Source organism: Pollicipes pollicipes, unplaced genomic scaffold (genome assembly GCF_011947565.3).
Source record: "Pollicipes pollicipes isolate AB1234 unplaced genomic scaffold, Ppol_2.1 Scaffold_358;HRSCAF=402_pilon_pilon_pilon, whole genome shotgun sequence".
NCBI classification, from domain to species: Eukaryota; Metazoa; Arthropoda; class Thecostraca; order Pollicipedomorpha; family Pollicipedidae; genus Pollicipes; species Pollicipes pollicipes.
The window spans coordinates 13,873-28,472 of record NW_023596327.1 but is presented as its reverse complement, the minus strand read 5'-3'; the positions used below and the strand labels follow the sequence as shown (position 1 = coordinate 28,472).

General features: G+C 51.0%; 1 pseudogene; it reads left to right on the top strand.

Moving 5' to 3' along the window:
• The first annotated feature begins 4,920 nt into the window (after positions 1–4,920).
• On the top strand, positions 4,921–14,600 carry LOC119092889 (rab GDP dissociation inhibitor alpha-like; annotated as a pseudogene).

The following is a 14,600-nucleotide window of genomic DNA, read 5'->3' as shown; positions in this document are numbered from 1 at the left end:
GCGGCCTATCTCGATGTGATACAGCAAATGCCCTATAAAAACAACGGTGAGGATGACTTTGTCGTCACTGTGGTAAAAAATATGCATGTCATATTGATGGCACCCACATCCACGCTCGTCATTAGCACGTGCTCGGGTGGAGGTCAATTTGACCCATTCCGAAGGTTTGTCCGGAATGATTTCCGAAAGGCGCAGCGCATCCGCGCCAAATTTGGCATAATCGTAAGCAATTGAAGAGCAGATCGTCTAGTTTCCAACATTAGATGTACCTTGTAAGGTCACTGACTTATGACGGGTAAACATCAGGATATGGGTTCAGCTAAGACAATTCTTAGAAAATCGCCTAAGCTCATGCAAAAACGGAGAATCAGACGAAGTCATAATCTCTGAGATACCATCCTTAGGCAACGCAACTGTTAAATCAACAAATTCCATTGGCCTAGGGACAGGTATGAAGGTCAGACCAAGCTCAAAACCAGCCTGTTTTTTCTCTAGAGCTTGTTGCATGAAGTAGTTTCTGGTGCTCATTTTGAACTTTTGATAACAGAAACCGCACTACATCTTTCATAAACTTCTTAAAGGGCAGAACAAGTTACCGATCTAAAATGACCTGGGTCAACATTGTTCTGTTAAGAACATACTGCCTGTCGTTATCCTTGACGCTTATTCAAATGCAAAATCAGAGCAGTCCTGTATGATTTGTGTCACCATGACATTCAATAGGTCAACAACGTCACTGACCCGAAATGAAAACCAGCAACCCTTTGCTTAAAACAAGCATCTAGGTGTACGGGGGTTGCATGAGAAGGTCTGGGGGTACTTAAGACACAGATTTGCCGTTTGCCCTTTTTGGCCTCATTAAAGGCATGATTTAGGAACTTCAAATCCTGACACAAGCGGGTTCACGTACAGGCCAAGACACCCTTGGTATCCCTTGTGTCCCTTGTATCCCAAATGCATTCCTTGGTGTCTGAGATCTGAGGGGAAAGTCTTATTGACCCCTTGCCGCCGTGCCGCTCACGCCCGTACGTCAATACGTAATGCGCGGCACGTGCGTAAATACGTGCTGCCGCCCACGGCAGTCATACGTGTAGCTTCCGAGCAATAGGACGGAAGGGGCACGTGCCTCTAGTGCTTGCCCCCCCCCCCCCCTCCATCTGGATCTGTCCCTGCAGGACTGCTATGAAACCCATATCAAGGACTTTTTAAATCATACAAAATTTACTATCTAAATCCCTTTCGTCAAAATAATGGCTAGTTCCGTTGGGGGAAAACGGGGAGGGGGTAGGTCGTCGGGCCCTCGGCTCTGCCACCCTCATGATTTATAAGAATTGACACCGTTGCATGCATATATTGCTTTGTATGGGTATCCCATGTGTCACCGCTATCATGGGTGTAAGAACAGGGAAGGGGGGGGGGGCAGGGAGGGCAATGGCTCCTGGCGCCGATTAATCTAGTTCCCCAGCCATCTTCCTGGAGACGTATCATCTTTTTCGTTTGCCCATTGGCCATCGCTTAGTGCCACAGCTGCAGGGCCGACGCCATGAGTCCTGTGGAGACTGTGGCGCCGGGCGTCGAGGTTGTTGTTGCTGAGGTTTGCGAGTGCACATGTTCAAGCCCACGTATCAATTTTGACTGCATGCAAAACATAAAACAAAACAAATCAATAAGGGTTCTAGTGTTGATCCGGGGCCGACTGCGCGGGTCGGAAGGACTCCCGTGTCAGGGAGGAGAACAATGTGATATGATGTACCCCTCCAAGGGGATATCGGGGGGATCGACTAGGGGATCCCGCCCCTTGTCACCAGAATGACAGCCGGAAGACACTCCGCGATGGGACGGAATGGCCCTTCAACCCTTGACCGGGAGCAGTAATGTGTCCCTAGTGCTATACTCAAAGGGCCCCTGGCCCGGAATGAAACAAGGGGTCTCCTTATCGCTGAACAGAGTGTGTCTAAGTGAGTTAAAAAACGAACAAGGCCACCCCATGTTTGCCTGAGAACGTTAGCTCTTTCGCAGAATCGATTAGTGAGATAAATGACATGAAAAGGTTTGAAAGTGAGCGCCGGCAATCTCAGGAGCAAGGACTGCGCTGGCCTAGGCTGCAGCTTTCGTAAAACCGAACGGCATTGGCCACTGCGAGTGACGCCAGGAGGCGGTCGCCGTGGTTAATCTGTTCGATTAGCAGTTACAGCAACACAAAAATAAACCTTCTACGTTCGCTATTCTAGATCCAACACCCGATTCGAGCACCACTTTGCAGTACTGTAACGGTCAATCCAATCTCATCATAACGTCAATTTACAAATCGCACAGGCAAAATATCTGCCCAGACCGCCTTCTAAGCGTAAGATTGGAAATCCTGAAGCGTTCGAAGGTACTTCTTTCAAAAGCGTCATCATTTTTGTCCACTAATTGGCTACAGCGCAAAGTTAACCACTGAACCGACGGTGCGGAGCCTACGGAGACTGCAACGCCTGTCGTCGAGGTTTTTGCTGCCAAGGTTTGCGAGCGCGCATACTCAAAACTACGTAGCATAATTTGTATCACTAATCAATTTAAGTGTTGAAAGGTACTTCTTTCAGAAGCGTTATCACTTTCGTCCGCCCGTTAGCCACAGCTCAATATTAACCGCTGAGCCGACGCTTCGTGGTATGCGGAGACTGCAATCGCCTGGCGTTGATGCTTTTGGTGCTAAGCTTTGCGAGCGCGCATGTTCAAAAACTACGCCACATACTTTGTATCGCTTATCGATTCCGACTGAATGTGGGAAATTTCGAGGCAAACATGGCTCGGCCACGTTAATGCACTTTTTCAAAACGTTTCGCTATACAATCTACCTTCGCAGAGCCCTGAATGTGGCTGTGAGACCCAAATAAAGAATCTGACGAAACTCTTGAATTGTATCGGTTTAGAAAGGGTCTACTGAGCCGTTATAAATCAAGAGCACTGGTGATTGATTTCATGCAATTGTTCAACGCATGATTCATGTAGCCTATTGGCTTTAAAATACAAACAGAATAGATCTCCCGGCGCCTTCTGGTTTCCGTTTCTGTTCTAATAACAGGGTAAAAATAGCAATAAAACTAAGACAACCTTTTTACCTGTGTTTTGTTTTACACAACAATAACTAAAAATGCTGTTCCATAAACATGCAGCAAAGCAGCCATACGATCAGTTCGCAGTCAGTACTGATGGGGGGGGGGGGGGGGGCAGCCGGGCCAGGCCAGAGGCTGCTGACGGCGGAGGGGGGCAGGGCTCAGATAGGGAACATATGGCAAAAGAGCTTTCATTCTGTGACCTAGTGTTTAAGGAAAAACTCCAGTTTTATGGTTTTTGTCGCAATGTTTTTGGCAGTAAGTATTTGAAGCTTCCGAATTTGTTTCTGCTTAGCATTCTGCGACAAATCTTATATCTAGAAAAAGAAACTCGCGAAGTCTACGCGCATGCAAATTTAAAGACCCTGTGGGCCATCGATTCGCATTCAAAATTCTGACCAGCCTATGTCGAGGTAGTATTTTGGCATCAACTCTGTGGAAGTACATGCCTCGTCAATGATCCAAAATATCTACCCGCTCGTGGGGCTCCGCGCCCCCAGGAAAACGGTGTGAAAATAGACGAAAAATCGTAGGAAACTGGAGAGCCTTTTTACCGAAAGACATACATGAGTCGGAAAGACATGATTAAGCCCGTGAGAAACGGCTGTGGATGTATGTCTAGCCCAGCAGCAGTCACATTTAATTATTTCCAAAGTGCTATTTGAATTAAGAGTGGACAATAATCGCTATATCTATCCCCGCAGTCACAGGGCTTGCTTCACAAAATAAGTTCCTGAAGTATACCTCGAGCCTGTCCTCTCCCCCCCCCCCCCCCCAACCCCCAATTCCTACGAAATGACACGTTCCTACGCTTATGTCTGCCATTGTCTTGTTTGCCGCACATTTTGCATTTTTTAGTCGTATAATTGTTGTTCCTACCTTCCGTTTGCTGTTTTCATTTTCTGTCCGCCGATTGCATGCCAGTGTGTACTGCCCATCTGGTATTGGGATGTCGTTACTATTCCCTGCCGATAAGACAGTACAAATAGTCTATATGCCTCGTAGAATAACCAGGAGGCTGGCGTGGTAGGTGAATATATATTTCGTCTGCATGCCTTTATCGAAAGGAAATGAGTTTCTTAAAGCAATATTCGTTTATATATGAACTGACAGACAGTGCCGCCAGCATACATACTGGTATCAAACATCATGCCGTTGAATTTGCCGGTTTTATCTACCTTTCTCCTCTCGCAAACGTTTTCTGAAACAAATATACCTTCAACAATCATCACTTGGTTCTGCTCATGGCTAGCACAACTAGGTTTTGTCAGCCCGCGACGATGTTATTCATATTGACTGCTTGGCAGGTGAGGCAAAATGTTTATCATTAAGCCACACTGAACATTTCTGCGATACACAGTCGAAAAAGATGAATGTGGCAGTGTTGAAAACATAACTCATTGGTCAACTATTTGAAAATATACGATCACATTATCGTGTATTTAAATGGCGCAGGTGAACAGAATACAGCAGTGCACGCAGTGATGGAAGCGAATGGCCGATCAACATTCATCGCCGCAACGAGGGACCGCTAGACGCCTCCCTTTCCGGTAGGGAATCCCGCAATCTTACATTGCTGCAACATTGCTGATCACCAGTTATTAAAGCACGGGCATCTTACCCAAGCATTTTACGGCGATGGTCTAGACTCAACTGAGCGCTCGCCACCAGAAACAATGGATGGGTCTATGACGTCAATTGCTATCTCTATGACGTCATTTTCTGAGGAGATTACTGCAGTCCTGGCACACAAATGACAAAAAGTGGCGCAGCCCAAACTGGGCGGACCGATTGGGCCGCTTCAGCGCATACCGTTGCGCCGCCGACGCCCTCTCCCTCTTTCTCTCTCTGTCGACGGCGTCACGCGTCAGGGTGGGGTGGCGTAATTGTGGGAAGCGTACAGGAATACTGTTAAGGAGTTTAAGCCTATTAGAGAATCACATAATCGCCTGCAAGGATGGACGAAGAATATGATGCCATCGTGTTAGGAACTGGGCTGAAGGTATGGCCTGATTTTGCCGTGCGATGATGTCTTGGAATCGTCAGCAATAGTAACATATGTCAGGTGGCTTATGTATCTTGTTCTTATAATTAGTTGCTGAAAGACACCCCTACACTATTTTTTACCCAGTCCAAGAAGTAGCACTGTATGTTTGGTGTACTATTTCTGAAGTAATTATTTTGTTCTCATCCTTCAAAATTGTTTAAAGTATCATTTTCTGGTTTTGAACTGCATCTACCATGCTAGTGTATATGTCCCATGCATTCTTATTAAGTTTGCTCTCTGCAGTATTAACTTTTAGATCTAACTTGATGATTTGGCTTGTGTTATTTTGTCTTGTCTTTATAATCATGTGTGTGACACCTATTTTCCAAGTTTTGCTCAATCCAACTGATATCACTGTGGCTGCCATATAGTTTTGTGAGTAACTTAATGCTCCTATGCACTTATTTCTCATTCCCTTAAATTGTTTTAACATCATTTCCTAGTTTCCAGTTGCAGGCACCATGTTAGCAGATATATCTTGTGCTGCTCAATATGGTTCATCTGTGCAATATGACATTTTAAATGGAGAATATAGTGTGCCACTTCTACATCCTTCCCTGGTTTAAGTATGACAGTATCTTGTTAACATCCTAAAAGAGAACTGCAGTCAGAGGCACTAAATGCAATACAAATACAAGTGCAACAAAGGTTTCATTTCCGGACAATGAGCATGGTTCTGTATGTGGTGCATGAACCTTTGATAGTTGCTTAAAATGGTTTTGATAGAGGAGGTGGGACAAGCCACATTGTGCCTTATGCACACATTTCCCAACCATGCAACCCTGAGATGCTTTTCTCATTATATCTGACCCATATTCCTTTGCATTGTTTTACTGTCTAAGGTATAGCTCTCTAAGTGATGTGTAAAAAAACAGGGTTAAGAATACTTTGGCAAATACACTGAACAGGTAGTTCTTTAAGCAACCTGGTTTGTCCACATCATAGTTAGTATAAAAGTTCATTGATTATTTTATATGTGGAATTGGCATGAAAAATTCAAACTTGAAAGTTCATTAAATTTTGTAATTCCATGTTTGCTGAGTTCAGTATGGGAAAAAGTGTAACAATTTGTATTTCTAAAAAATGATCTTTCCTCATCATGAAACATTGTGCCAAACCATTCATATATGGTTTTAATATTAACTGTAGATATGTATCATACTTTACACATACAATTAACTTCCCTTGATCCAATTTGGTTTGAACATCAGCATCCCAGCCAGCATATGACAGGTAGGGCTCAAGATGCTGCATATGCTTGCTATTTTCTCCTGACTTTGACAGCCTGTGGTTGGTTTCAGTGACCACTTCAGGTGAGATGAGTGAAGGTCCAGGCAAACAGTCCCAAACACAGACAGGCTAATTTACTGTCATATTATTCTGTGCTGAGCTGTTGTAATCTCAGGTCAGGGGCATAGTTTGTGATGCAATTTATTTTGGAATAATATATCAACAGAATAGACTTGAGAGGGGGGGGGGGGGCTGGAGTTTTCTCTTGTCATGCATGAGAAAAAATTCCATGAAGAACAATTCATTCATTCATTCATTCCATTCCATTCCATGAAGAACAAAGGACAAATTTCAACCAGCTGGTCACAGGGCCTGAATTGTTTGAGAAGGCTATTATTAACACAACTTCCATCATTAGTTGCACCCAAGCCACTGGTGCTAAGAATCCTAGTAGATATGGAACAATGTAGGAAAGAGCATCATGTGCAAATCTAGATTGACCAAGAGCTCAGTTTTCACAAAATCATTGTGGGGCGATGGAGTTGGGGGAAAGGTTAAGAAGACATTGACACAACTTACTCCCAGAACATGCCCCCCAAAATATTTCTTACCAGACTTGGCCCACTGCCTTCTTCAAGTGAGGGGAGCTTCAGCCCCCTCTAACTAAAAAAAGCTTTACCTCTGATGACACACTACCATCCCAAACAAGCTTTCATTATGGACTGCAGAGATGCATCAAGCAGCTGATGTTCTTTTCAGTACATTTTGTAGCATTCTTACTAAATGATTTGTGGGGAGTGGCCAGAATAGGGCAAGGGCAATTTTGTTCAAAAGTTAGCACAAGCCAAAAAAGTGAAATGCATTGGCAAGTCTTGGTGCCCCTGAGGACAGGGCAGCCTGGGCACAATTTGCACCCGCTCACATCGGCCTAACAGACATCTTGAGCTGCATGTCAGTGTTGTCACAACACATTTACATGGCCAGTGTTCGCACAATGCTTTTATGTGGTCATTTTCTCACTTTTTGTATCTTTTTTGGCTTCTTTGTTGTTCCTTTTTGTTGGAATATTATAGATGACATTATATTGTCTGTTAAAAATTATATAGTTTATAGCCCAAACCAGAGAACAGGCTACAGTTGTAACTTTTTGCATACACCTCAACATAATTTTCTTGGATGTTTCTTATCATTTCTGAAGCAAAATGACTTTATACAAACTTGACAACTTGACAAAACAAAGTTGAATCAGATTTTAGGCTGTATTGGAGCATTATCAAATTGTTTACCCTCTTCCAAACATATGGGTATTTTCCACTGCCACATGAATAGCCTTGGACCATATTCACACAAAAAAAATGCGGTAGTTCTACTTTTCACATGTCTTAAACAGATCGACTGTCTTTGTTTTTTTGTGTTGCTGAGAGGGACAAACCGTCACCATAGATGCACGGTGACCGACAAAAGTGCAGTATCTGCTCGTCACGCTCGCCGCAGAGACTGGGCTTCTCCAACTGGTTCATGTGCAGTCAGCATGTATGGAGTGCAAGTCGTGGCTGGCATGTCCTCTGTTGTGCAGAGTCCAGTGGCTGTGGAGGCATGCCATGCTCTACCGCGATCTAGGTCGCGACAGGCTCTTGTATTTAGGTGTGCAGTCGCGATGAAGCAATGTGAAAGCACATGTTAAACACTTAGTTTTATGTGTGCAACTGCATTCTTGTTATGGTTATGCTTTATAACAGATCATTCACTTGTACATTTTATTATGTTCTTTCCAGTGTGGGTGGTGTATTTACGCACGTTTGTCGTTAATAAGCATTTGGTGATTCTGCTGGTGTAATTTGATGTGTTAAGTACCTTCTTCGTGCTATTCATAAAACCCCTACGTGGGTGCTGAATGCCACCAAACAAACATGTCAACAAGAACAGTTCAGACCACTAATTTGTGCCAGTTATATCTTGAGGGATAGTCCCATCGATAGGATAACCGCTGTTCCGACCGCGGCGGCCGTACAGAGGGCGCGCTGTTCTTTCAGGAGTGTATCCTGTCCGGCCTGCTGTCCGTCTCTGGGAAGAAGGTGCTGCACATCGACCGCCACAAGTACTACGGCGGCGAGTCGGCCTCCATCACTCCTCTCGAGAGATGTTCGACAAGTTCGGCTGCCCAAGCCGGACGAGTCGTACGGCCGCGGCCGGTAAGCGGCGCACCGGTCTGGCCGACGCCGTCGTCGCGTCTGCCATCGATCTGGAGGGGTCGGAGGGGAGCGGCAGAGTCGTCAGGAGGGGCCCCCGCCAGGGGCGATGCGCGGTGTTTAATATTTGGCCACTTCGGTGGCAGAGATGCCGGTGTTTTCCCGTGCTATTATACCCCCGGCTTGGGTTTCACTGACTGTTGCCCCTCCCCTTGCTTAAGATCGGCCAATCAGCATCGAACTGGGCGGCGGTCAGCTCATCATTTAATTGCCTCAGGCTTCACGAATGGGCCGGGCAGGTCGGATGTCTGGGTTCGGGGACAGAGGGCAACGGATTAGCGCCAACGAACTGCGTGCTTGGGCAGCCAGAGAGCCAGGATTCTGGTAGTATGGATTTATATTTACATCCTGCACATCCTGCGCGGTGAACTCTGGAACGCTGGTAATGTCAATGTCGTGACTGTACTGAGACATATCCTCAAGCCATTGCGAAAGTTCGGCAAAAGGAGTTGGGGAGTCTTAGCAGTAAGACGTGCCCAATTTACCTCCCAAAAAACAACAGCGAAACGGGTTTCTCTACGGACTTATCCCGCTTTCTTCCGAAAGTGTGGGAAATGAACTAGGGTCCTCCCGTCCAACTAAATACGGAACTGTGCCTGTGCCCCCAAGTGGAGCAGGTGCACATTCGTTTGATCACATCGCGGCACGTTCAGTCGACGTTTGCTCCTGATACGGGCCCGCGTGTGGGGAACGCTGCCGACTGATCACTCGGGCCTCTCGCGGCGCAGGGACTGGAATGTGGACCTGATACCCAAGTTTCTGATGGCCAACGGGCAGCTGGTGAAGCTGCTGATCCACACAGGCGTCACGCGCTACCTGGAGTTCAAGTCGGTCGAGGGCAGCTACGTCTACAAGGGCAACAAGATCTCGAAGGTGCGCGGGGGTGCTCGCGGCGCGCTCCTGACCCACAGTCCGAGCTCGCGCTGCACCGGGTGCAAACAATTAGCGATGCTGTGACCCAGTACGTCTGTGCAGAGCTAGTCCTGGGAGGCCGCGCTTTGGCGTTGAGATGCTAATGGATGCTAGTCGGCCGTGCCATGTGACGGCGACTTGGCACCGGCTGTTTTCAGGCTGCTCTCGCCGGCACCATCACAGTTAACTGGTGATGCTGGTTACCAGAGTACGCACCGCACATGCACGCGTGTGCACCGCAATAATCGAAGGAATGGCGGCTCATTTCCGCAAAATTGCGATTTTGTCAGGATCTTGGAGTGAAAGGTCGAAAGCGGCCTTGTTGCCAAGTTTTCGTTCTCACGGGCAGTGTCGTCTCCGGCAGTGAAAAGGCACTTCTTGAGTCTCTTCTACCCAGAAAAAATCGACCTCCATTCATTTGCTGTGAAACTGCGTCTTCGTTACATGATATGCCACGCCATGGCGGTTTGATAACTGTCGTGTTTGGTTCTTCGGATGACAGCAGTAGTTTGTGTCTGAGGGAAAATTTCCTCTAGTTTAATTGTTTACGAAACCAGCCAGCGTGTTGCATGCTCGCATGCGGAGATGCACGCTCATATGTTGAAAAGTGCGCTCCAATTCAGGACGTCAAACAAAATTCGGTATGGATTTCAGGTCATCATGACGGATTCTGTATGATATGTTGTTACCAACAGGCGCTGCGTACTCAGCTCCACATGAGGAAAGTGCGAACCGATAATCTATCCAACTGCGCCACATCAGAGCACATATCGCAAATAGGCCGATATCACTTTGGTGTTGACTAGTAAAGCATTCAGAATTAGTTTTTGGTCGGCGAAAGTGGGTCGTTTGTGGTACAAATGCTTATATTGCACCATTTTACAGATGGTTATGGTCTTTGCTCAACCAAAAGCAGGCATAGTGTTGCCAACTGCGGTAAAAGTGAAGCAAAAATTGAAACTGGCAGAAACGGGTGCTATATGACCAGGGTAGTCGACGCGCCGGAAAGCCCAAGTCATGGGAACCTAGCGGACAATGATTACTTTGATTTGTGATTTGGAGACGGGCGGGAATAACCCGTTGCAAATGTCGCAACATTCGCGGCGAGTTATTTCTCAACACTGCGATGAATTATCTTTCACAATTGTGCAATAATTCGCCGCAAATACCTCGTCCCCCGACATCGCTGCGCGGTTGGTGTGCGGTCTGGGGCGCGTATGACCGGCCTCCCCCCCCCCCCCCCCCGCCGCCGCCAGGTGCCGGCCGACGCCCAGGAGGCGCTTAGCTCGGACCTGATGGGCATGTTCGAGAAGCGGCGCTTCCGTAGCCTGCTGGCGTTCGTGCAGGACTTCCGCGCCGACGACCCCACCACGTGGAAGGGGCTCGACCCGAACACGTCGCCGATGAGCGCCGTGTTCGAGAAGTTCGGCGTCGACGAGAACACGATCGACTTCACTGGCCACGCGCTGGCGCTGCACAGGTGGGGACGGCGCACCAGCTGGCCGCCGCCCCCGACCGGCCGTGCTGCTGCCCCGGCCCGGTGTGGTTTTACTGCTGCCCCGGCCCGGTGTGATTTTACTGCTGCCCCGGCCCGGTGTGATTTTACTGCTGCTCCATCCCGGTGTGGTTTTACTGCTGCGCGTCAAACCAAACGCTCGCTCGCGTCCCGCACAACATATCCAAGCATAGTAGTTAAACTAGTAGATCATATTTAAAGCGAGCTATCCCACGTTCGGTTAGGTGAAAAAGCTCCTGTCGTTGGTCGACACGAGGCTGCAGGATTCAAACACTTCTGCATGTCTATCAGTCAAGCAACGCTTAAGTAATGCAACAGTAAGTAATGAAGTAATGAGACAATGCCTTTTACCTGATGCTAGTTGTCTGTGCGTGCATCTCAGTGAAGTGATGTTGCAGTAATGTCATGAAATAAGTAACGAGCTACGCTCTGACGTGTCACTAGTCGCCTGTGAACACCGCAGTGGCGCACACAGTCGCACGACCATTCAGTGCACGCCACTGCCTTCGCAGGAATGACGACTACATCAGCCAGCCGTGCGGCACCACCATCGCGCGGATCCGACTCTACAGCGAGTCCCTGGCTCGCTACGGCAAGTCGCCCTACCTGTACCCCATGTACGGGCTGGGCGAGCTGCCGCAGGGCTTCGCCAGGTGAGAGCGGCGGGCCGGGGCCCCAGGAGCGGGCGCCGCGGCATTCTTGTGGCGCTGGAGGCAGCGGCCAGCGGGAAACAAGGCTGCGCTTGGGCGCCGCTGTGGCCGCGGACCGACGTCGTGCCGGCCCTGTCAAGTTCGGGGTCAGAAGACAGCGGTGGCAACTTGAAATACCAGGGACAAAGCGATTTGCAAGTGCTTTTCACGTGTTCGTGACGTATGGTGGGCTGGCTTTGGTCCGCAGCAGTCGTTTGTCGCTGCCGCTTTAGCTAATGTCACGCATTGCAGTACGTCGTGGTGCAGCGGGCGCAACCGTTCGTCGGTGTAAGCAGGGCCGCGCGCGGTGCGGTAGTCCACCAGGATCGTGGGGAGAGCCCCCCCCCCTTCCCCACGCCATGTGACGGCCACGTCTGTCGGTCGGCTACGTGGTACACTGGCGTGGAGGGCGTTGTCTCGTGCGGTCCCCGCCTGGCGGAGCGGTATTTCCCGCACGCCGGCGACCGAGCCCTGCTCGTCTCGCACCGTTGTTCCCCACGTCTTGCGTCGCTGCTTCGGGTTTCTTCTCCCATTAATGTGTGTTACTGCACGGTGATTAGCGCCTCAGCCTCTCACGTCAGCTGTTGCGACGGCGCCAGTGAAACAGTACGCATCGCCCGGGATTCGAACCCAGGTATCCGGGCCTGGCGTCCAGCGCGTCGTCGGTCGGGCAGCCGCGACGCGTGGCAGTGACCGAGGCGCGGCCCGTCCCCAGGCTGGCGGCCATCTACGGCGGCACGTACATGCTGGACAAGGCGGTGGACGAGATCGTGGTGGAGGACGGCCGCGCCGTCGGCGTCCGCTCCGGCTCCGAGGTGGCCCGCTGCAAACAGGTCTACTGTGACCCAAGCTACGTGCCCGACCGCGTGACCAAGGTCAGCTGACGGGGACGCCGGACTGGATGGCGGGTCGCCTGGGTCAGAGGGGGTCACCGGGGCAGGTCCACTGCGTCAGTGGTGAGCCGCCGAGGGGGGGGGCGGTCACCACGGGACATTGGAGGTCGGCACCTGGCCGCGGATGGTGGATGGGACCAGTATGCTGGACCACAGGTCAGCATGGTTAGCCGGATCACCGAGCAGGTCCAGCAAGCATTGGCACACTAGGCAGGTCTGACCCGAAGTTTACAGGTCCTGTGGGTTACTTGGGGTTGGTATACATTGTCAACTTGGTCTGGGCGTGGTCCAGCGGGCCCCGTCGTCCGCGTGGGTGGGTGGTGCCGCCGGGGCCGACAGCCTCCGACCCGGCCCCAGCTGACCGACCTCCCGCCTCCGCCGCAGTCCGGCCAGGTGGTGCGCTGCATCTGCCTGATGGACCACCCCATCCCCAACACCAAGGACGCGCTCTCCACGCAGATCGTCATACCGCAGAAGCAGGTCAATCGGAACTCGGGTACGTGGCGGCGCCGGCGGTGGACGCGGCCGGGAGGGCTGCCACCGGCAGCGCTCCGGGACGGCCGGGCTTGCCTCACAGGCTAGGAATAGCTCCAGACGCGAAAAATCGATATCACTCGGCCACCCGAACAGCGCGACAGCCTTCGTTCGCACTGCGCGCATGCGAAGTGTCGCGCAGAGGCGGCGTCGTCGTTCACCTCGTGGTCTGGCTCGGCGCCGCTGGGCGGAGCGTCAGCGGTGCGGCTGGAGCGGCCGCACCTGCGACGGGCAACGCCCTCCTCACCGGCCGTCTGTCCGCAGACATCTACATATCGCTGGTGTCCTACACACATCAGGTGGCCGCCAAGGGATGGTTCGTGGCCATGGTCTCCACCACCGTGGAGACGAACAACCCGGAGGCCGAGATCAAGCCCGGCCTGGACCTGCTGGGACCCATCAAGCAGAAGTAGGGCGTTCGTGCAGTCTCCTTCCTCCCCTGTCTCTGTCGCCCTGTCGCCCTTGACTTGCGCGCACTCACTGAATGCGATGTTTTCCCCGAACGTGTCAGGCCCAACAGTGTGTGGAGGAACGCACCCACCTGTTGTCAGGTCGCGGCTGTTCTCTGAGCCGTAAGCCGTCAGCGGCCGTCACGCACCGCCTCCCGTGCAGCTGCAATTTAGTGCCGCCAGATCGCCGTCGCCCCGCGGCGCACACGTTCCCCGGCTGCCCTCGCCCCACGTGACCGTCTCCGCCCGCTCAGGCCCCTGGCGGCGTCGGACCACGTGCTGGCGGCCTCAGGCGCCCCTCTGACCGTGCACCCGCGGCCCCGCCAGATTCCTGACCGTGTCGGACCACTTCGTGCCGGCCGAGGACGGCACCAGCTCGCAGATCTTCATCTCCAGCTCGTACGACGCCACCAGCCACTTCGAGACCACGTGCCTGGACGTGCTGGACATCTTCCGGCGCGGCTTCGGCTGCGACTTCGACTTCTCGAAGGTGACGCACACCCTGGAGGACGACAAGTAGACGGCGCTGCTTGTCGCCGCGTCCCGCGCTCGCGCGCTTGCACCGCACCCTTCTGGCGGCCACCCGGCCGCGGCGGCGGCGTCCGCCGGGCCACCGACACCCTAGTCCGGTTGTGCACAGGTCTGTGATCGCCGCGGGCGGAAGACGAATCGTCCGCACTCAGAAGTCAGTAGGTGGACCCGTTCGGCTCGATTCTAGGCACATCCGCCATCTATTTTGACTTCTTTTCGGTGGTGTCGAGTATTGCAAAGGCGCTTATCATATGATTTTATTGCACGGCTGTACCGGCCTGGTGCGTTGACGTATCGAATATGTGTGGTGTTGAAACTATTATTGTTTGGGCGTTTCTGGGCGCTACGTGTCTATGTCTGTCAACGGCATTGGAGAGGCATCTGGCTTGGATGACGCTATTACCCCAGCGCTGCGGGGCCTTGGTATTGGCATTCCAATAAACTAAATTGGC